Source organism: Homalodisca vitripennis, chromosome 4 (assembly GCF_021130785.1).
Source record: "Homalodisca vitripennis isolate AUS2020 chromosome 4, UT_GWSS_2.1, whole genome shotgun sequence".
Taxonomy (NCBI): Eukaryota; Metazoa; Arthropoda; class Insecta; order Hemiptera; family Cicadellidae; genus Homalodisca; species Homalodisca vitripennis.
Window position 1 is genome coordinate 114,018,244 of NC_060210.1, and position 25,466 is coordinate 114,043,709.

At 32.2% G+C, this 25,466-nt stretch overlaps 1 protein-coding gene across 3 annotated transcripts in view; it reads right to left on the reverse strand.

Annotated features, from left to right (window-relative positions):
- Positions 1-25,466, reverse strand: part of LOC124359955 — a 222,149-nt gene that overhangs the window by 60,585 nt on the left and 136,098 nt on the right. For 2 of the 3 annotated variants that reach the window (XR_006922198.1, XM_046813147.1), the window contains exon 5: positions 21,177-21,199. The exons of the other annotated variant lie outside the window; for it this stretch is intronic. The gene's annotated coding sequence lies outside the window, so the exon portion shown is untranslated. The remainder of the gene's footprint in view (positions 1-21,176; positions 21,200-25,466) is intronic. 3 annotated transcript variants of the gene reach the window in all.

Genomic DNA, 25,466 nt, shown 5'->3' on the forward strand with positions numbered 1-25,466 from the left:
CTTGTTTAAATAACATGAGATACAGTATCATATGAAGAAAGGTAGATGGTATTAATGATGTCACGGAGTAAGGCTATAAGAATAACTCTCACTCAGGGGTGTCTGTGGTCAAGTTTGGGTAGGAGTAATGGACTGAGACCTTTTCTTTTACACTTTAAATTAAATTATTATAATAAACAATCAACATGCAATGAACAAAGCTTTCCACACATACATGGAACTAATAGCTATACTGGTGAAAATTAAGGCACTGAACGGTTTAATACATGTTATAGTATAGTCCTATATTGTTGGTAATAAACCTCAGAAATCTATTGTTTTATTACAAAAACGTAGTAAACTTCATACTACATAATATGAATTAAGGATTATAACAACGACTATTATTTTATATACGAAAATTTGTAGGTTATATGCAATCCATATTTCGGATCTATCAGAAAGGATCGATCTGAGAGAACATGTATTATTTTATACAATAGATATGCAAATGAACTTAATCGGTAAGCTCATTTAATAATTGATATATATATATATATATATATATATATATATATATATTCAATTTAAAAAGAAGTTTCCTAACACTTTAAACGTTACTGTTGTTTGTCAACGTATAGATTTAAAACATAGTTCTTTAGAAGTTTGTCGTAACTGTATCTCAAAATACTAAATTGATCTAACCAAACTTTACGATTCATTAAATCTGCTCTCTGACGAAAGTTATCATTACAACCTATAAAAGCAATCCACTGTACAAGTGGTAGTAACGAATAACGTTGTAAGTATCATTATTTCCTATGTTACCCATTTCTACGATGGTTGGTTATTATTATGACCATTTCTTATGTACAGCTTCCTTAACACAGCCGGTAAAATCTTCTCAGAAATGGTTGTCGTTAATTTGTTACAGTTAACGTTACCCATTTTTGCGACGGAGAGTTATCATTAGGACCATTTTTCTTACAGCCTCCCTAGCATAGCCAATCATATTCTCCCAGATATAGTTAATTTTTTTTACAGGTAAAGTTACCCATTTTATCGAACGGAGGTTTATTATTACGACCATTTCTTGTAGACAGCTTCCATACCAAAGGATCAACCAGCTATTTAACCCAAAATTGGTTGTATTATAATTATTACCATTATATCCGACAGATACCATTACGAACTTCCTACGGACGATAACTACTTCTCACACATAAGTTAACGGATTACGTTTCCTTCGTTGATTAACACCTTAACTCTCCTTGAGATGGTTGTAGTTATCATTGTTAACTGAGTATAAAATTGTCTTAAAATACGTTTCCTTCGTTGATTAACACCTTAACTCTCCTTGAGATGGTTGTAGTTATCATTGTTAACTGAGTATAAAATTGTCTTAAAATACGTTTCCTTCGTTGATTAACACCTTAACTCTCCTTGAGATGGTTGTAGTTATCATTGTTAACTGAGTATAAATACGTTTCCTTCGTTGCAAAATAACGTCTTAAAATACTTTTCCTTCGTTGATTAACACCTTAACTCTCCTTGAGATGGTTGTAGTTATCATTGTTAACTGAGTATAAACTTGAGCTTAACATGTCATCCAACAAGACCAAAACTCTTTGGGGCATTGTCAATCAGAGTAGAGGTTAAAAAAACTGGATGAAAAAAGGTACCAGTGTCCTGTAACTAGAGGTCAGTCTGGAGAAGTGGTTGACGATCCCTTGGAGGTTTGCAACATCTTCATCGATTACTTTCTTAACGTTGGTCTCGAGAGTGTTAAGCCATCAAACAGCATAACTCTTCATTATTTAATATATTTCCTTTAAAATCGTTTTTCTTATCACCCACTAAACCCATTGAAACAGTAGAAGCAATTTAAAGCTTGAGAACAAAATATTCAGCTGGATATGATGAAGTGTCATCATCCTTCCTAAAATATTTTGCTACAGAACTTGCTGAGCCACTTTGTGATTTGATCAATCATTCATTTTAACAGATGCCTTCCCAGATTGTCTAAAACTTTCTGTGAAAAAACCCTCTTTATAAGAAGGGCAGCAATCTGGAATGTCCTAACTATAGGCCAGTATCGACTATCTCAACTTTTTCAGAAGTTATTGAAAAGTTGTGTTAAATTGGCTATGGAGTTTTCTGAAGAGTAACAAGTTGCTATTCAGTCATCAGTACACGGGTTCACCCAAGGAAAAAGTACTGTTGATGCGATGTTCTGGGTTGTCCAAAATATTTTTGACGCTATCGACTCAGGAAACCTTCTAGCGGCTTGTTCTTTGATCTAAGCAAAGCCTTCGATCTTGTTGACCATAACCTTATATATAATAAAATGTTTAACACAGGAATTAGAGGTATTGCTCTTCGTTGGTTTCAATCTTATCTGGTGGGAAGAACCCAGTGTGTTAAGGTGAGTTCTGTCGATTTGTCCAAAACCATCTGTAGTGCATTTTCTAAGCAAGAAACGGTCAGGAAGGGCAACCCACAGGGTTCAATTTTGGGCCCTGTACTTTTTTTATTTTCATCAATGACCTTTATCAGAGTTTATCTGGGCCCAATCTGTGCCTCTATGTGGATGACACATCCCTAACTTTTTCCAGCCCTGCCAAAGATTGCTTAGAGCTCAATACATTCTTAGCAGGAAATGCACTTCTGAATTGGGTGGAACTAAGCGGATAGCAGGTGAACATCTCTAAAACGACCCTCGTTGAATTTTGTATAGGGAACAGGCCAAACAATAGTTTAATCAGTATCCACCTGGGCGCTGACCTACCTTCTCTGAGGGTGTCGTTAAATTTCTTGGCCTCATTATAGATTGTAAGTTATCTTTCACTATGCATTTAGAGTATGTGTGCAAAAAGTTGAGTCAAGGTATTTTTGTGCTCAGAAAGCTGTCTTGTTTTGCGTCCATTGACGTTCTTGTTACTCGTATTATGATATCGTTTTTCCGTTTTTGTCTTATGAAGTTTGCATTTGGGGCTCGGAGAGAACCAAAACCCAGTCTGTTTTCAGGCTTCAAAGGAAAGCCATGAGAATAATATCTCAAGTTTTACCCCGAACTTCATGTGCAGACCTTTTTACTTATAACACAATTCTTACCTTCCCTTCCATTTATATTTTGGAAACCTATTCCTATCTCCATAAAAATGTCCACCTTTTTGATCAGTTTCTTTCATCACACTGCTACGGCACGAGAAGTAATCCCAGATGCATTATGAACATCCCTCCACACTCCACCTCGTTTTATAAGAAACATTTGAAATATTTTGCAGTGATTTTATTTAATAGACTGCCATTAAGCTTAAAGTTGGTATAATGTTACAATGTTTTTAGGAGGAAGATGAGGCTGTTTCTTGCTGAAAAGGCATATTATTCTGTAGACCATGTTTTGAATGATAAGTCTTTATAAAATAAAGTTTAGAATGATTGTATTGATTTAATTTTTTATTGTATTGACTTGGCATATGCATTGTTAACTTTGTCAACATGCTTAATAAAGAGCTTGAACTTGAACTAAAACTTGAGCTTGAAGTTGTTAGAGCGCAGAATGTTGTTTTCCAACATAATTTTACTACAGGACCTGAGGAAACTTTTGAAGACCTCAGCTTGCATTGTAAAATATTCAAGACAAGAAATTACTTGTCGGTGAGTAAAATGTAATTTATTGTAATAGTGCAATGCAGAAGTTTTATGTATATCCATGTTATTTCCTAACGGCCTGAAAATGCGAAGACATATTATATTTTATTATAGTTTTACGATATATGGTCGGCAAATTGTAATGAACCGATGTTACAGAAACTCAGGTTAATACCAAAGTAAGTGTATCGGCAAGTATCCAAGATAGGGAACTTGAAATCCATGATGTAAATTGTATTACGTGGATCAGATTCTATTAGCACTTCCTTCAGCAATCTCTAAGTTGCTGTGCGTTGGCTAACAGAGTGCTGACATATCTGAAAAGTTTCAGATTAAATTTGCCCTTGGATGGCTAGGTCCAATTTGATAAGCTCTTTATGTCAAAGTTCTTATTACATTGACAGCCTGTCAAATATTACGTCTTCTTAAACTTCAAAGCTATGAAGTACTATATTAACTGCAAGCCATATAATTAAAAAGAAAATTTATTTAAGTTTATACAGGTATTAAATGGTAAGTATAAACTTAAGAAATATTTTTATAAATGCTTTAGAATATTGTAATTTGTTTATTTTTATGTTACAAATGCGGAATACTCAGAAAGAATATTTACCATATTATGAAAATGTATAAATTTTAAAGGTTAATTTTAGTGTTTATTTTATTTTTTAAATAAATACAATCTTTGCTCTTGGCTCGAAGCACAGCTCATATTTTGTTAGACGTCACCATTTCATCTATTACTATTATGGTTAAAATAAGTGTTCTCCCTCAGACTTACGAAAAAGTAATGTGATCGATGTGTTCACAGTAAAATGACTAAGGTGTAATACATGCAACATCTAATTTTTAATATTTAGAATAAATGCCAAAAACTAAAATAATTTTCAAAAATTAAAATAGGCGATAAGGAATATTATATGGACAATAATTGTTTACTGTGCGAATTATAGAGCAAGATGTCGATAGTAACCCGCATTATTTTAGCAATTTGGTTTTGATATAAAATATTTACTCTTCCATAACACCCAGAATGGGTTACTGGACTGTTAGCGGATCTGTTTGAGAATAAAGAAAGCCGATAGTCACTGATAACAAATGGTCACTGACAACAGTCGATATCACTGATAACAAAAGGTCAAGGAAAACTGTACGATACAGTACGAGGTTGACAGTGATGATAAGATAAAAAGAGGAACTATTACAGATAGAATTTGAACCTGCGTTATTACTAACTCAGATTCAAATTCCAACGTCCATGACCACTCAAACTTTCAACTCTCCCTCTAAAAGTACAATAATTTCTCTATATTTCTAACTATGATCAATAACTTCATATTAAGAAACATATAAAACAGAGTATCAAAGGAACCACAGAACGGATATCGCACAAACGGACAGACTTTCCGTTAATTTTCTATCTTCATATTAATTGGACCACGAAGAACCTATAATCAAGTGACATATGTCTAGGACTTTTCTATCAATAATTGTTGCAGGACTACTAGACAGACGGACTAGAAGATTTCAACAAGGCTCTGTCGGATAATAAGACTAATTATTTATTTACAAAAAAAGCAACAGTACCGAACATGGTGTATAAGAAACTAATAATCAAGTGACATATGTCTAGGACTTTTCTATCAATAATTGTTGCAGGACTACTAGACAGACGGACTAGAAGATTTCAACAAGGCTCTGTCGGATAATAAGACTAATTATTTATTTACAAAAAAAGCAACAGTACCGAACATGGTGTATAAGAAACTCTTGGAAGAAATACGCAACAAAGTTGTTGAACAGAGTGGAAGACTTTACTTCAATAACAAAGGCAATGAGGAACAAACCCTCGGGGAGGTAGAAGTGATGCGATGGCATTGTTCATCTTCTTAAGACCCTATCTTGAGTGCGTCGAGTCATTTCAGTAGAGAGATCTAAAATCTCACTCCTCAGATATTATAGTTGATTGCATTACGATGTGAAATGGTTTCTGACCTTTACTCGAGTGATTGAAAAAGTAACACACCTATTTACAAATGGGTTTAAACAATAATTTATTTTTTCAATCATTATATATGTTTTAATATAAGTCACAGGTTTACCTGCCCCAACATAACCTATCACCATATTCCTTTATTAAAACGTTGTTCTATTTTACGTAATATAACAAACTTAGGACACTAATCACAACTTGCCTCAAAGCTGTACTGAAAACTTTTCTTTTTAACGTTTTTCTAATGAATTTTGGCACTGACCCTAATAAAGCCAAGCCGTCAAATTTAATGCTAATCCCAAAAACGTTTTTCAAGAATGGCTCAAACTTTTTATGTTGCAGAAGCTACCTATTCCTTCAAAGCTTGTTTTATCTACAGAAGACATTCCGCTCACTACTACTACCATGAAAACTTGCTGTTTTATTCACCGTTCATAACGAATACACTTAGCTGTCGCATCCAACTGCACGCCAAACTAAACCTGCTATTCAATTTACCTTTACCGATTATAACCCGGGTTTTTCTTTCGCCTCTTACTCCAACAAGCACGATTGTCCTACTTAGCGTTTATCGTAATCCGAAGTTCCATTCCGACTACTAAAGTACTACTCATCCTGCTTAACTACTGCTGCGTACAAACTTAATTTCTTATTTACAGTCTATTTCAATAATATTACTACCTCTATACAAAGCATCGTTGTCTCTTCAACGCATATATCAAAATAAGCTGATGTCCCATTCACTACAAATCCTAAATAATCCTGTTGTGTGTTTTTCCCAGGTACACCTGAGCCATTTGGCCTTTCACAAAACTGCCCAAACAAAACCTACCCCAATATAAATCTTGATGTTCACCATATCCCATCGAATTTCCAAACTAAACACACCTTCTTGGCTTACCCATATATCACTCATTCGTCTCTTACGTCATCAACAAACTGCATATACCGTTACTCCTAGTCTAAGAGACCGTTGCCTTGTTAACCAAAAAGCCCTGTTTATACTTGGTATCGAATTCATTCTTAAACTTAACTAACTTAACTTACAACGTAAACGGAAAAGAAAAGCTAAGGATGTCTTTTTTACCAGGCGAAGTTAGAGCTAATAAGTCTTCTCTAACACTTAACCTGGAGACCAACGACCTAAAGGTGACTTCCGAACCATCACCAACGCAAAGGCGGCGCAGATGGGCTGCTTGTAAGGACAGGATTGCTTCGATCACCCATCCAAGCAACAGCCACGCTCGACGTTGCTTAATTCGGTTATCCCGCTGTACCCGCTACACTGCGCCACTCCATTACGAGTTGTGGTGGTTCATTCATTTTTAACTCCAATAACGCTGGCTAATCCATGCGAAGTTTATTCCAACTAAACCTTAGGTTATGTGTACCAACGTTCATCACTAAATTTTTATATTCTAAATTATTTATCCCAACCTGAATTTCTCATTTATCACCTATTGGATGTCCCGTTTGTTCCAGTATTGGCGGCCAATTTACCACTACCCCTAACCGAACCTACCTGTATCACTCGCCATTTCTCCGCATCCACATTTGGCTGTTCCATTCATCACTTTACTCAACCAATCCTGACTGATCCACTCACCATTCATCCTAATAAAATGTGACTTTCCATTCATAAACACAGTAGTTTGATCGTGTCCATAATTGATGATGAAAAAATATAGAGGCAGCCCCTTTTCTCGCAAGCATTTATTATATATGAAGATAATAAAGTTTCTATACAAGATGCGTTATTTGGCTCTTCACGATGTATGGGTATCTCCTAAGTATGGAGGACTGAAGCATAGCTGAATTCTTCCCTTTATTCTCAGGTCATCATTCGAGCAGTTTTTGTTTCGATCTTTACAGACTTTGAAGTTTTCGTCTTCTCTGGCTTAGAGTAGGCTACTTATTCAGTACTGCTCGCCTGCAACTGAGCCATTCATTTTATTTTGGTTGATAATTTTGAAGGGCGCGTTTTGCAACATGAAGTACACAGATAACAGCTCGCCTCTAGATAACGTTAGAGTGGCGTGATTTGGTCAACTTAAATTCCAGTGTAGCGTGTTGCACGATTCCCTGCACTTTACAGTTACGGTCATCACTCTATAGTCTAGCGGGTGACGAGAATAGATCGTTGATATCATGGACATTTTCTGCATATCTTACATCAACTAGTGTAATAACTCATAACTGTATGTGATGTATATCTTGTGTTTGAAATGCAACAGCTAAGAGTGCTTATAGCTAGAAAGTTACTACCCAACACGGCTAAATGCAACCCAAAACAGCCATCGATGATGTTTTACTGCTTAATGAGAACTTAATAGGGCATTTAAAGCATAGTTAATCCTTGCGCATTATGACACGTTCAAAATGGTAGTTACTTTATAATTGTAGAAAGTTACTACCAGCGACGAGATGCAACCCAACCAGACAACGTTGACTTTTTACTGCTTTATGATCACTTAATACGTCATTTAAAGCATAGCAAATAGAAGATGATTACCATGCGCATACTACTCTTAAAAATCAGTAGCTGTTTGTATTATTACTTGTCTAAGTTATTTCCAAGTTTAAGGTTGAATTAGAAATAAATTTGGATGAATATGCCTTTAAATGGAAAACATAAGTCAAACACAGAATTTCTCAAGTTTTTTTTTACCATTGTACATTTTTTATTTTTCTAACTAATTACCGTTTTAGACCCACCCAAAACCGCTAATGCCTATTTGTACATGTTTTCAGTGCTTTACATTTCGTTCTGAACCGCCCTTAAATTTTATATAAATTGAATGAATTTTTTTCTATTTTGTAGCTTTTTAAATTGGCTAAAGAATAAACTGTCATAGTTGTTTTCTTTTTTTTAAGGAAAAGTATTACGATATAATTCAAACATCAGAGTAAAAGTGCTGATGACCTTTACAAACTTTCTAAAAGGTCTTAAGGAAGGTGGCGTATTAACTATATTATCGAAGTTTGGGTAAAAGCCTAAGTTGTAATGGGCCAATCGTGTAGTATAAGACCTGATGTGTAACTTCAACGGTGGGGGATGAGAATTGAATGGGCAGTTTGGGGGGGGGGGGAGGAGAGTGATACTGTCAGGTACTCAAGGTCTGTTACGTTATGTTGAAGTAAAATCAATGAACGATTCTGAAGTAGTGGGGAGAAAATACTCTTTTATATTACAAACGTAATGTATTATGCTGCATTCATTGTTTTAGAAAATTATTTTATTTCATACATCTCATAAATAAATATTTTATCAAGCTGTACTATGAGGAAAGATAATTATAATGTATATAATTATTGAACATAAACTTCATCTTTTAGATAACTTTTTTTTTATTTACGAACAGAACGCGACCACATTTCCAATATGTACAATTTTAACTTTTCCTTTTTCCTATATACTTATTTTAAAATAAAATTACTCTCTACTATCATAAAGGAATATCTTATTTTTTTGCGTGCGGATAATACAAACTGTAACTTGAATTGAAAAAAATTATTGGTACATATATTTATTTATGAGAACATATTTATATCGAATTAGCTTTGAATGCAATCATCTATCCTGTAGGGAAATAGATGGAATCAATCCTTCATAAGATTTATTCTTTGAAATTCAATCTAGTCTGAAAGTTTTTCAGATTATTTATAACTGTCCACGTTAATACGAGGTTCTGCGCGAAGAAGATTTAACTTGTTAAGGCGATGTGACAGATAACTTATAATTAGGTAACAATCAAATTAAACACACACACACACATCTGTTCTAATGAGATAGTTTAAAAAAGTGTTCACATTAAGCTTATCTGAATTTATCAGTAACTAAATACAATTCTTAACATGACAAATCCTAACATGTCCTTGACTATGAACCAGATATTTCAGCAAAATATTTACTATTGCAAATAGATGTGCTTATAGTTTTATTAATTTTTATTCTAATGATGGTGTATTTAGCAATAATAAAAGCCCCATTTCTAAGCAAAATTGAGCAGAAGGCATAAGTAATAGGGATAGTGAGAATAAATAAGAAAATATGTTGGTCTAGGTACCTTGATAGCAGACTTTCTTATTGACAAACCTAGATTGCTTTAGATAGGTAGAATGATATTTAGTTCCGTAATAGATCGGTGGGATGTAAATGCATTCTATTTTATAGATAGTATACTTATATTTGAGTATATACGCAATATGTCTTAGTACAATTATCCTTTGTATCCCATTCGTTATTGTGTTTTATACACCAAAATAAAAAATAGTATTCCTGTGAATATTACATTTGTATGGCATCTGACTTTAGAGGTTTAAGTGACATAAACAATTGAAATTAATTATGTAAAATCAGAATATAATTATAAACAAAATATTGGTCCAACTTTAAAATTAAGAATAACAATTTCACAAAAACCAATATTATATAATAAATAAACTGACAAGAAGTAAACTAAATCGTCTTAAAAAGCTAACGTGCTTCAGGATTAAGATTAAAAGTACATCCTTACAAATCTTGTGAACTTAGTAGTAAATAAATTTGTTTCATCTGTAAATATTCGGTGCCTTACTTATAAAATATTAATAAAATTTCCATATATTGAAAAATGTATACCTTTTAAATGGTAAGAAATTGTGCAAATTTATTATTCTATCTTGTAATCCGTCTATGAGTGGTTTATGCACATCTATATAAAAACAACAATAATGGATTTGAATGATAAAAAAATAAACTATAGATAATGTCCACTGATATATTTCCTGAACTTTAATAAAAATAATTATCACGCGACGAATGTCAAGGGCTTTTTTATACCAGATTGCATCAGTAATTGCACTAGTTATTAATGTAATACTAAATTCAGATTCTATCAACACTTATTTTTCCACACTGTTTGCAGTCTCATTCTAATTGGAATAAATGGCTGTATATTAAATTTTAAAAATACCAACGAACCAACCGAAACAAAGCACAGAGTTATAAAGTTCCAAAAATAAACTTGAGGGTAACAAAACATTCCCACTTTACAAATTTTACAAAATGTTATCATAAACTTCTTCTACAAAATAGTTCAAGTTAGTTGAAAACAAAACCTCGCAGAGTGCAATGTCGTGTTGTGGCGTGTAGTAACTTGTAACACTCTTGTGAGTAACTCTTTGTAGATCACCTCCTCACCAAAAATGTGCCTCTATTAGGCGTACAAGTGAAGAAGCTCACAAAAGTTGTCGGGATTTTTATAGCCACAAAGTGATCTACAATCCCTCAGCCATAATTGATATTTTGAATTAATGACCGTGAAATATATATATATATATATATATATATATGTCAAACTGATTATTTCATATTTCAGTTTAGATTGCCAAAGCACTTTCTTTTTAGCATTTTGGTTTTTCCCCACTCAAACCAAAAACATTCAGTTGTTTACCAGTAACATCTTCCCTTTTGAAAATAAAATAAATTATAAAACAAACTACACTATCTTTGCCAAGAAATCATTTTCTCGTTAGTGGTAGTATTTACCCTAAATTTATCACTTTGACAAGTAACCAAATTTAATTGATGTCCTAGCATTAAGAAAGTGCTGAATTTGGCTAAAGAGGTTGATTGTTACATCACTCTGAAGATGTCATTGGGAACATTGTCCTGGCAGCACCCTCTGCCAGCATCAAGCCAGTACAAAATTACTTCGTCAGCAACCAAATTTCATCGATGAACTAGCTTGATTAGTAAGGTGGAACTAATATTTTGAAAACGGTATTGGAAACTCATCGATTACCGATTACTCGGCAATACCATCTCGCCAGCTTCAAGTCGACAAAAATGGCTCCGTCAGAAACTGAATATCATTAGCATTATGGCGGAATTTGCAAAACACTCAGTTGGCCAGTAATCCTATTTGGCGGCCTGTTTTGTCACCGAAAATCCTTTTTTTAATCTTCATGTTGGAATTGGAATTTAAAAAATTGGTAAGTTCATTCTCGAAACATCGTAACGTAGTAAATCGGAACATTTAATAAACGTTTTAAATTCCAAAAATATATTTTACGTAACTATAAATTATTTTTAAGACAGCGAGACATGCTTTCCTTACACGTCAATCAATTTTGAAGGCATGATATCACAAAGGAAGCGTCTAAATCAAATCTACAAATTTCATCCCCCTTTTGTGGTAAATTATGTGGAATAAAGTAATAGTCCAAGAAATTCGGATTATATCATTTTCCAGATTGTTAAAGTAAAAATTTCAGATACATAAATAGTCATGTATGCCATTACACAATTAGGAAAGGGTATTCTGTAGTATATACTAAAGAGTAACTAAAGAGAATACAAAGAGTAGTATATACTAAAGATGATTACAACACACACACACACACACACACACACACACACACATATGTATATATATATATATATATATATATATATATATATATACATTCATTAAATTTGTATAAATGGCAATAGCCGAATTTAATTTAAATGGTAGCATTCACCCGGCAAGTGAGAGATCCGGGTTCGAGTCCCGGCGGAGCAAGTACTTTTTACGATTCAATGTTTATTGAAATAAATTAAATTCGGCCATTTATACAAATTTAATGAATGTAAATAGAAGTCATTTGACAGGTATTTGGTCTTCCGATCATATGTTAGTTTGGTTATTTAAACACATATGTGAAAGAAACGGCCAAATACAAAATAATTGAATCGTAAAAAGTGAGGGCTCTGTGTGTGTAATGGTAGCACATTCACCCGGCAAGTGAGAGATCCGGGTTCGAGTCCCGGCGGAGCAAGTACTTTTTGCGATTCAATGTTTATTGAAATAAATTACATATATATATATATATATATATATATATATATATATATATATATATATCCACAGTAGGAATAAGCGTTGAATAGGCCCTGAGAAGTTGTTGGACAGATTTGAATGTAACAGGCAAGTTGAGTTTAATAACATTTGATGAGAATATATTAGTGGAATAGACAGTTTTGTTAGTAAACAGTGATTATCATAGTTCGGTTTTTTTATATATGTAATGAAGTGGAAAATCTGGTGTTGTTGAGAAGGTAATATCTACATGTACATTATTTAAAGGTTGAATAAATGATGAATAAGAAGATATAATAAATTATTCTTTTGTTATTTGAAAAAGGCCAATGCGTTTTTGAACAAATAATCTTTTATAACTTTAAATTTTATAAAAACGTCATAAATCTTTTTAATAATAAAAAATATATAACACTATTACCTATCCATAAATTCTAACCACGTTCATAATTTACTCGTATTAGTTTATGTTATAAATAAGATAATGCATTAAGTAATAAGATTATGTAATAATTTACGTAATAATTATCAAGGGTTTGTAACAGTATTTGTAACCATAATGCAAATATGAACAACATGCAACATGTGTTACAACGCAGTACACATTGTATGCAGATATATTCATCACTCTCTGTTACTACGTGAGTATTGGTGCAGATTATGTAACACATGTGTGAAGCCACTTCATTTGTATGCCAAGTCAACTTAAAAGGAGTATTAAGCAGTGTAGATGAGAGCTCGGTTTTGTTGGGATACGTGATGAAGTCGAGAATGAGATGTTGTTGAGAATTGGACAGCTAATATATACAGGATGATTCATGAAGTTCTCCCCCCACTTCTACAGCACATTGTACTAGTAAAAATAATAAAAAAATGTTATATAAACATAGGTCCGAAAACGCTTCGTTAGCGAGTTACAGCTAGTGAAAGATTTCGCCTGAATTCCTGGGTAAAGAGTAAAATAAAGCCATACTGAACTTTTGGAAAGGTTAGTTAAGTAAGAAAATATCGTGGATTCTTATGTATTTTTACCTGATAAAGCTAATAAAATAGGTTTCAGAACTGTACCTGTAGTAGTTTTTGAGGGATTCAGGGTTAAATGCAAAAAATTGGGGCACGAAACAATGTTTTTTTTTAAGTTTGATGTGCAATAACTTTGTTAAATTGGTAATAAATACATAAAATCAACAAACATTAATTGTAGAGAATTTAATTTCTGAGAAAATTGATAAAATCAAAGTCTAAAATAAAACAGAAATAAGTACTAAAAAAATCGATTTTATTCAGTATAATACATTACTAGCTGTAAAGAAATACCGTACAGTATTTAATTAAAATAAAACAAAAAACAAAATGTTTGTTCCTTAATGATGAGATAAATTGAGAAAACAAGATTAAACTGTTAAATAAATTTGTTTGTAAATAAAAAATATCATGTTTTATTACGTTTGTATTTTTTTTTAATAAAAATTTATATCAAATGTTCAAAAATAAATGAAGCAAACATTTTCCCCATTATTGTTTACTAATCATCGAAATGCAGTTTTTTGTTTTATTAATTTCTAAGTTGGGAACGCACGAATAACAGCTGATCAACAATGGTATTCTGTACTGTTACGTTAGAAACTGTGTATTAGTGGTGTTTTGCAAGCTACAGCAGGAGATCGGGTTCTGTGAATTGTGTTATTAAATGCAATTTTTCTGTGAGTTATAATTCGATTGTTTATTCAGCGAAAAGATGCCTTACTTATTTACATCAGAGGAATACTCTGATATGGTTTTTATTTTGGGTTACTGTACTGTAATGGTAATGCTAGAGCTGCTGTAGAAGAATATGAAACTACGTTTACCCTAATAGGAGGATTCCAGATACCAAAACAAATTTTCAGGAACTTTTCGTACTCTTCGGGAAACATGATTCTACCAAGTACTAGAACCAATTATGAACGAGCTGTCCAACTTGATGATGATATTGTTATTAATGCTGTTCATGCAGTCCAGGTGTAAGTACACGAACGTATTTCTAGGCAGATAGGAGTTTCGCAGTCAACGGTGTGGAGGTCACTTAATCGAAACAAATTTTATCCGTTTCATAAACAAAAGGTTCAACATCTACAGCTAGAGGATGGTCCGCTTCGCTTGGAGTTTTTGCAACTTTTTGAATATTAATAATCAACTCTACAAGCGTATTTTTGTTTACGGATGAGGCACAATTCACTCAGGATGGTGTCAATATACTTGCACAATGAACACTCATGGGCAGAAGAAAATCCACATGAGGTAGTGGAACAGAACTATCAACACCAATTTAGCGTCAATGTCTGGTGTGGCCTTTTGTACAATCGGCTGATTGGACCTTTCATATTACCTGGGACGCCTAAATGCTGAGTTCTATTTGCATTTCCTTCAAGAAGAGTTGCCGCAGCTGTTAGAGAATGTTCCTTTACATCTCAGACAAAATTTGTACTTCCAGCATGACGGAGCACCTCCCCACTTTTCACGTGCCGTTTCTGCTTACTTAAATCATCAATTTCCTGGACACTGGATTGGTCGTGGAGGGCCTCACCCTTGGCCACCAAGATCACCAGATCTATCTCCATTGGATTATTTGCATCTGGGGATGGATGAAAGACATTGTATACAAGACAAAAGTGAATTCTCGTGATGAATTAATTGCCCGTATTATGGATTCGGCTGTGCAGATACAGGGAAGTCCTGAAAAATTAAGAAATGCAACAAAAGCAATACACCAAACGTGCTGCAAAATGTATTGATAATGATGGCCTCATTTTCGAACATCTATTATAAAAAGGTGCGCACGGTTGGCCCAACCTGATTAATTTTGCTTAAAACTAGTAATGTATTATACAGAATAAAATCGATTTTTTGGTGCTTATTTCTGTTTTATTTTAGACTTTGATTATATCAATTTTTTAGAATTAAATATCTCTACAATTAATGTTTGTTGATTTTATGTATTTATTACCAATTTAACAAAGTTATTGTACATCAAACTTAAAAAAAAACATTGTTTCGTACCCCAATTTTTTGCATTTAACCCTGAATCCCTCAAAAAATAATACAGGTACAGTTCTGAAACCTATTTTATTAGCTTTATCAGGTAAAAAATACATAAGAATCCACGATATTTCTTACTTAATTAACCTTTCCAAAAGTTCAGTATGGCTTTATTTTACTCTTTACCCAGGAATTCAGGCGAAATCTTTCGCTAGCTGTAACTCTCGCTAACGAAGCGTTTTCGGACCTATGTTTATATAACATTTTTTCATTATTTTTTACTAGTTACAATGTGCTGTAGAAGTGGGGGTGAGAACTTCATGAATCACCCTGTATACATGTTCAGTACTTAATGGTTGAGTGAGTAACTGATGAATAAGATATATAATACGATATAACTATTCTTTGTTAAATAATATTAAATCTTCTTAACATTTAAAAATATATGACATTATGACGTAAATAAATTCTAATCATTTTGGTAAACTTTTCATAAGTTAGTAGTAGTTTGTGTTATAAAAAATATAATTTACTATAATTGATAAAATAATCATAATTGTTTGTAACAGTATTTGTAAACAAAATGTGAATACGAGCTCCATGCAGCATGTGTTACAATGCAGTAAACAGTGCATGCAGATATATTCATCACTCTCTGTTACTACGTGCATAATGGTGAAGCTTATATAACATATGTGTGAAGCCACTTCATTTTTATGGCCTGTCACTTCAAAATGAATTTGTTCCTATAGGTTTATCTTATCGTAGAGATATAAGAGATTTCACTTGGGAGGATTATACAGTTAAGTATTACTTGATAAAGCAAGTTCCAAAGTTAGGTTTTGTGCAGGTACTGGATAGGATATTCAACCCAACTGATAAATAATGAGGGCTTTTTAAATTTTAGATGAGTGGAAAATAGTACGACAGGAGAAGTTGAATTGATCTAGGTCAGTGAATCAATACACCATCACAGACGGTGCACCACCAACTGTGCCCCCATCCAGCTCTCTACTAGTCATTTTCCAAAGCTTTTCTTATCGATCTGAGCTGACAGTGGACTGACATGCCAAATAATATTGTAGCTCATGTCATTCAAATCAGAAAACTAAGGTTATTAAAAACTCCTCTGGTAGTTGTAAGAGCTATGTTCCCGTTAAGATAAGAAATTCCCTAGATATCTCAAGTTAAGAACCTTAAGGAATTCATCCCTCAATACTGGTACATGAGTAGAGTCCCTATGCGGATATTAAGCGCTTCATTGGCTCTAAAATATATACAGCGTGTTTCAAATTTTTTGCACAGAAAGGATTTTGGATACAGCAAAGATTGAATGGACAAAGTTGTGCGTAATAAGAGAAAAAATCAATCAGGTTAATTTAATTATTGGTTGCGTCTTTTAGTCGCAGTGCTGAAAACACTGTTGTTTAAAATTTTCAAACTGTCACTGCTCTATTATAAGTATCAATAAAGAAACGTTTTACATGAAATCTGCATTAAATATCCTCTAGTGTTAAAATATTATGGTGAAAAGTCTTTCAAGATCAGCAAGTATTATCTTTAGTGTTTCAATAATATCTTTAAATGTGACAATAATTTTTTTAATTAATGAGAAGAAATTAAATATTTTACTGACTTCAAAAACACACACATATATATATATATAGTATACTTTTCTTGAAGATTCGTTAATGAATTGATAAAAAAATAGTTTTTATGGTTATTTGAAGGTAATTTTATCATCCTTATCAGATTGTTAGTAAACCTGAGTGTTGGAATTAGCTGTTTAGTGAAACACACAATTAAATTATGGCCAATCCAAAATTAACTGTTACTGAAATTTTCGTGTCTGATTAGCACAGCAGCAGGTTAGTTTCAAATTGCATCATATTTTGTAATCTTATAGTTTCCAATATTCTTTTGTGTAACTAACATTTCGACAACCCGCTATACGTATACACTGACGACGTCTAATACTTCACAGCGCACTGTGTCGACATATGTTAAACCTAAACTTTCAACAGCAGTCTGTAACAAACAAAACCAAGTCAGATTTGGTTTTTGGCATTTGTTGACAAAAGAAGGCTCTCCACAGAAAAGCCGAAATAGCTCAGGAATTATATTAGCAATGTTTCGACGCATGTTCCCGTTGTTAATTATGGAACTGACCACGTAAGTCTAAGAATTAAGAATGCGTATATTCCGTATACATACCTATGCAGTCATACCTTGACATTACGTATTCTTTTTATTCGTTTCCTGTCACCCAATCAACTGATTTAGTACTAAATAACAGTACCTATGCAGTCATACCTTGACATTACGTATTCTTTTTATTCGTTTCCTGTCACCCAATCAACTGATTTAGTACTAAATAATAGTACCTATGCAGTCATACCTTGACATTACGTATTCTTTTTATTCATTTCCTGTCACCCAATCAACTGATTTAGTACTAAATAATAGTACCTATGCAGTCATACCTTGACATTACGTATTCTTTTTATTCGTTTCCTGTCACCCAATCAACTGATTTAGTACTAAATAACAGTACCTATGCAGTCATACCTTGACATTACGTATTCTTTTTATTCGTTTCCTGTCACCCAATCAACTGATTTAGTACTAAATAATAGTACCTATGCAGTCATATCTTGACATTACGTATTCTTTTTATTCGTTTCCTGTCACCCAATCAACTGATTTAGTACTAAATAACAACATAAATACTCAAAAACCCTAAACACAACGTTTTATTGGAAAGTAAAATTCTAATACAAAAGAAATTATATATTTTACTTTAATTTGTGAGGGAGGAACGTAATGGTGTACATTAATGCTTTTTAACTATTACTGTCCCCATAAACCAATTAAAAGTAACCAGTTTATTTTACCAATAACTATTATGTGGGAGACTATTTCAAAGCATTGAGCATCTATGTGGTTGAAACTACACTTTAATATTTTTACGGAATCAGAGGCTACAAGATTGCAAGAATGAAGGATGGAAGAAGTGCCTATATTGATCAAGGGGCGTTCTGGTGGACTTCTCTGAAACTGAAGTTCTCTTGTCACGTACCCATTGTAACCAGCGTTATCTAAAATCATACTCTTTGATTATAATAATCAGATTTATGGAATGACTTTTCAAGTTAATAGAGAACGTGAAAATCACAAATATTTCATTACATGACCGGATTTAGATTCAGCTTTTATCAAGACATGATTTGTTGTTGTATTTCATTATCGTATTCTCTGCACTGTTGTATAAAATTAAACAAAAAATATCTTATTTAAATTGGAATTTTTTAATTAAAAAATCAGTGTAATTATTCATTTACGTTAGGATTAATAGTAGGACCGTGCTTGTAGGATAATATTTACTAAATATCCTCCATTTAAAAATATCCCAAGCGTTTCTAAAAATAGAAAATGTTATCAGGGAAGTGCTATCCGAACGGCATTCAATTATATTTAGCTTTCCTTGTTGTTGCAGAAATACCTCCTATAGATTTACTACTTTTCAAGAATAAATGAGTGTATCAGTGAAAGTGTAGTATTTAAGTACACCTTTGTGTGTGTATATATACATAAGAAGAATTTTGGCAACTCTTGGCCAGTCAAGTTCTCTGTTGATCTATGAAAATGCTAGAACAGGAAAGTAAAGCCCCAAGTTCTTAGTAACAACCATAATTAATTTCGAGCCTTGATTGTTCCATAACGAGGATTTGAAACCTCATAGAGCACTTACGGGACGACAACAATCACAGGGTGTTCCTTTATAGACATAGAAAAGAATGCGAACACAATTCTCACCGTGGTTTTCATTGTTTGTGTAATAATTTCTTAACTACATGCTTGGGTCAGTGTCTTACTGAAGTAGGAGCTAAAACCAAAAATTCACCAGATACACTTGTTGTTCAGTAAACAAAATTTAGAATTAATTTACCACCTTGAGGAGGGCACTTTTTTAAAGTAATGCGACATTCGGTCCGGCATGACAGTTATAGACAAACTTTACTGCATTTTGAAGATACACCTCTTACCAAAAAAAGAAAAAACTATGGGAAGAATAAATCAAGAAAACTATGGGAAGAATAAGTCTTTCAGAAAATGGCTGAAAGTGTATTGTGAAATATATAAGAAGTAACAAGGCAAGTTTCCATTAGTTAATACAGCTATCAGGTAGCGAATCAGAAAAAAAATATTTTAATATTATTTGTCTAGAATAAACAGGTGGGATAAATTTGTTTGTGAACGAAAATCATCAGTTAAAATAGAAATCTGAAACTTTCATCTAGAATAAACCCAGTAACATGAAAGTGGTTACTCCAAACTTCAAGATTTTATAATCTCGGAAGGTGACAAAAAAATTCATTTTGACGTAGATATATAAAAAGGTACGTTTGCATTAAAATCGTATTTTAGGGTTTTTCCCCAATTACCAAAGCATTTTAAAGATGGTGTCTATTAAACCTCGGCACTTAAGTCTAATCTAATTAGATCAATACTATACACTACAATAGAATTTAAACAAAACGGGGGATGATAACAAAGAATTTAGGTGGGAATGGCGTACAATCCCATATTGTATTCAATACAATAACTTATTATGCTGTTTAAATCTCGATACAGATAACTGTAACGTGCAAAACGATATAGTTTAAAAAAATCAGAAGATTAGGTAAACTACAAAATTGGAAAAAAACAAAGCCTTCGAAAAAGATTATGGTCGTTGATTATTAGAACTGTTTCATAAAATTGAAAATGAAAAATATCAAATACTGTCATATCTCCTAACGATGAAGTAATAAATTAGGTCGAATATTAAAAAAGCATATAATTCTTTTTTTTAAGTACTGTTTGAAACCACTCAAGGACACAGTTCCTTTTTACTCGACTCCATATAGTTGTGGCGAAATAAATACTGGGAAAATAGAACAGTAATAGTCTACCGTTCAGGGCACACAGAAGTTCAGTGCTATTGAAGTTTATAACTCTGTAGACTGGCACAATTTATCTTTTCCCTCCTGGGGATTATTATAATTTCTTTCTGTATTATTGTCTCTTTGAACATCTCAAGAAGGAAGTGAGCTGTAGACTTAAAATTTAACGTGGAACTTGCATGCTTAGTTTGGTGCTCTCCTAACTTTGTAATTGTTATTAGAATATATGTGAATAAGAATTGCACTTCTGTTAGCAAAGAAATTAAATTTATTAATTTTAAATAGCTCTACACAGCTAGACTGAGATTTGTGACAGGGGAACTTTAAAAATACTAGACATAAGGTCTTAACTGTCTGGTAGACTCGTACAAAGTAGATTGGATAAATTAATGCTCTTTATCTCAACTGTAACTTAGTGGCTCTTACACCCAAGTTCACCGTACGAGTTCACTGGTAGAATGTAGACGTTAAGTGATCTTAGTTGTCTGGAGTGCTTATTTGCAGTAATCTCAGTGTTTAAGGTATATTCCAAGTACAGCAAAGTTATTCGGTCAAAAAGTACAGAAACTATCCGAAATATGTAATCTCTAGGGCTCTTGAAATTTACGGAAACATATAACCATGGTCGACGTGTTTTAGTTATAACAAGTTTCGCTGTTTGTTAAAATTTAAATTTTGGTAAAAATCTTATTTCACATAATGTAATCTATGTACTACGAAATCAACTGTATCAGTACTTACAATTTCGTTGTACTCGATCAAATCTAAACACACAAAAAGAAAACAATAGATATTTTAATAAATTATTCGGTAAAATAAAAACCAATAAAACTTACATGATACATATAAAATGAAACGTTTTTTATTTAATTTCTATCAACAAATATGTCGTCTCGTCTCGTCATTAAAATGTTTATTCTGAACTTTTGTGATGAAACTGTTTGACCTTTTTTTCAGTGTGATATGTCCAGAAAGATATTTTTTATTTTCGTTTCATAACAAAAACATTATAATATACTATATATATATATATATATATATATATATATATATATATATATGTATAATGTGTGTATATATATATATATATATATATATATCTGCTGATTTGGTCTGTGTTTTGTTATTATATGATTATTATTATATATTAATTATACATTATTACGTATTCTATGAAATTCAAGTACAGTAAACAGTAAGTAAGTAATATCAATGTTCGTTATTGCTAACATAAATATATAAATTAAATTTTATGAAGTGTGAAAACTTATATGAGCAGTTATCCTTACCGACGTCCGAAATTTCGTAGGCTTTTTACATGTATGAGCAATTCTGGTTTGAGTGAATTATATTTCTGTCACCAATGTAAAGAGTTGTTCCTACGATAAATACAATTTAGGAAGATTAGCGTAATCAAACATTGTGATTCGAGATTTGTACATATAAAGGTAGTAAATAATAAAGTACCAAATATGGTGTAAAGTTATGTGTCAAAATCTACAGACGAGTGTCCTTTCAAAACATTATTTAAATATGACTACGAGACAGTCTTAATTGTTCTCATAGGAGTTGATGTTTTTACCACCCTCTCCAGCAAAAAGTTATTTAAATCCTGAAAATATGTAATAGATTACGTTTAATATTGGAAAATCCAAGCAAACGCTTTATGACTTCCCTGACGTAACAGATCTTTTAATCTCTTTTACTACAAACTTTGCTGCGAAAGTATTTTATAATTTGACAGCTGATACGTTATGGACGAGCGGCAGCAATTACCTGTCTCGCAGAGTGAGCACAAGCTGCAATGAGCGCTGCTGGAATGGTTCCAGCTGCAGGCTCAGATATAATGAACAAAGTTCTGTCGACAATAACAGTGCAATGCAGTAAAAACTTGTAAACGACAATTTCTCAGTAGAACAGAAAATAAAGGCAGCCTAGACTATATCACATCAAATAATAAGATTTCATACTTCAACATTCAGTAGTATTATTATTAAATATATTTAATTTAAGATACTTATAGTAATAAAAGATCTATTGTATGAAACGCTCAACACTTAAGAACATTTAATACTCATTATTAGAAACTTTTATTAAACTAGCTATACAATACAGGAGAAAACCAATCCAATGCTATAAATGAGACACGTTAAGGTAAGCGCTTGGACGCTTTCTGACGTGTAGCAGGCGGTACAGTGGCGCGCTCAGGCGGCCGTTAAGTGAACTTATCGTCTCTCTCACTCTCTCCGTTGATGCCTTAAAGTCTTCTCCCTAAAAATCGCGTTCTTAGTCCGCTTTCCAAGTGCAGCGCTGCTGACGATGAAGGGCGATCGCGACGCTAGGCACGACACTTTATTACTGTTAACAGAGAAGGCGTTTGTTTTTCTTGAAAGCTTGTGAATATAATGGAAGTAAACTGAACATGCCCTCGGGGTGTCAGCTGCTACATCCGTAGCGACAGCTCTCAGTACTTATTGAACAAAAGCTCCGAACACAGCACACCTCGTCCGTAAGAATGGTTTATCTCCTAAGTAACTACTACAATCCAAGTTACTTGTATTCATAAATTCGCATTGGAGTAATTAGGCGCACCATGCAAGAGTTTATTGATACCTAGTATTTAATCATATTGTTCAATAGATTTAAATTATAGCTTTTTGAATGACCATTGCGTGTTACATTATATCGGATTACAAATCCTATATTACGATTATTATATAGAATTAAGCACAAAATAAATAAAATATAATACCTCCTAATCTCAAGATAGGCTGTAAAAGTTTGCTGTAACAGTTGTAGTAAACCATTCTTTCCCGAACCCACTGTTTATTACTTCTCAACAATAGCAATAAAGCATATCTTACAGAATATGCAAAATCATTTTAAAAGACGTTATGACAAATCAAGACTAAGAATGATTAGTTTACACAAAACTGTATAAGAACAATTTTATCAACCGAGTCTTTTTCATCTTAAGTAAAAACCAGACAGCATCTCACAGTAAACCGCTGTTGTTACTAAAATGACAAATATTGCAGCAGAGCGGAAAATTAAAGGAAAATGAACAGACCAAAATAATTGGATTAAAGTTGAAGCACCTATATATTTTCGTACCAGAAGGGTCTGTTGTGTACTTTTTCTTTTTTTACAATTAATTATAAAATTCCAAAGGTACATGCTACGTAACATGTACTCTATCATTATTTTGTACAGTTTACAGCAACGTAAATAAAAATACAATAATATTTTTAATTATTATTAATTTTTACTTTTATTATATTGCGAAGTCACTTCATATTTAATTTGTATTATAGACCAGTTGTAAATAAGGAAATATTTGATAGACTTAACTTAATAAAATGCTAAGTCTATATAATTGACAAAATATTTTAACTAATATTTTTACTGTTGGTAAATTCAAAGCCTTTGTATATTTTTTGTAAATTTTAAGTGAATAAACAAATGTTATTTAAAATTTGTACAGATTTCGTCCTTACTTGAAGCATCACGAAAAAGAACGATTTGTATAGTGTTGTTTTAACAAATAGAATGTCGTAAATTACGGCGTATTATGTAATATACGGTTCTTTTTGCTTCACAGTTTTTTTAGTTACTTCTATAAAAATTTCAGCAAATCCAAATTTGTATCCAAGGTTACCAAAGAAATTATTTTTATAAAAATTGTCACTTTTCTACACATTTACATTTTTTTTATCGTCCGATTTAGGATATGTAAAACTCGTAAAACGTAAAAAACTGAAATTTCAAGGTACTACCTTCTTTATAAATGTAAATTATAATCTTTATAATTTTTATAAATCTAAATTACGAGTGATAATTAGCTTTCTTATTATACAATTTTTTTATAAATTAAAGTAGACGAAATTTGGTTAACAGGTCTGGAAACAGATTTTAATAAGCCTACAAACTATACTTCCTTTTTGAAAATTATAATTCATTAAATAATTTTAGTACTTGTACATTAGAAAATAAGTTGATTTAGGTGTCGATATGAAGACTATCACTGCACAGTAGAGATTGATACTGTTAATTATGTTAATCCGTTAATGGACGTTCCTAATTAGGCGACTTAGTTAATGAAATACTTACTTAATCTTCATATTTATCTCCGTCAGTATTATGTAAAATTGGTGATCGTATGTTTTCTTGAAGGTCACATTTGGTATAATTGTAGACTCGATTAAATTGAAAATGTACTATACTTAATAATAGTTTTTTATTTATAGGTTTATGAGTTTTTAATATATAGAATTAATTAGGGTGGTTTTCAACAAAAATCCGATTTTATATTGTTTATACAATACTAAAAGTATTAGGGGAAATGTTTGTATAATAAGACATATTAAACACAATAAACATTCTGACAACAATAAACATTTTTGCAGAAAGACAAGTTGGGTTCATCGTAGCTAACCAGTATAGCAGTAAAATCCACTTTTTGAGTTAAAATAGTTAAACAAGACCATTATAAAATATATTTTTCAATACATCAAAAGTAATATTTTTTCATATTATAATTAAAAAAAATACTTATTAACTATATTATATTTGAAATTTTCTGCAAATTCTAATCGAGGTAATATCAATTTGTATAGGTCTATAACTCTAAGATTAAAAGCAAAAAATGTTCAGGTTTATTTAATTTGACAATAAATGCATTTCGAAGTTATTATTTAATTTTAAATTTTAATACCTTTTTAGTAGACCACGAAAATTAATAGACACTGGTATATTGTATTCGGCTTCAATTTGAAAATACATCCCCAACACAGACATAATATCAATGATTCTATTTATTTCTATGTTGTAATTTGTTAATTTTAAGGCGACACGATATAAATGCAGTTAGTTAGAAAAATATAAAATAAATAGAACAAATGATATTAAAACCTGTTCTCGAGTATATTGCAGAGATGTACAAGTAGACGATTGGGAGGGAAAGTGTGATGGGTTGGTGTTTTGTTTTGACAGATTACTGTGCTGTGAATTTAGATGCGCATTCTTGTTTTA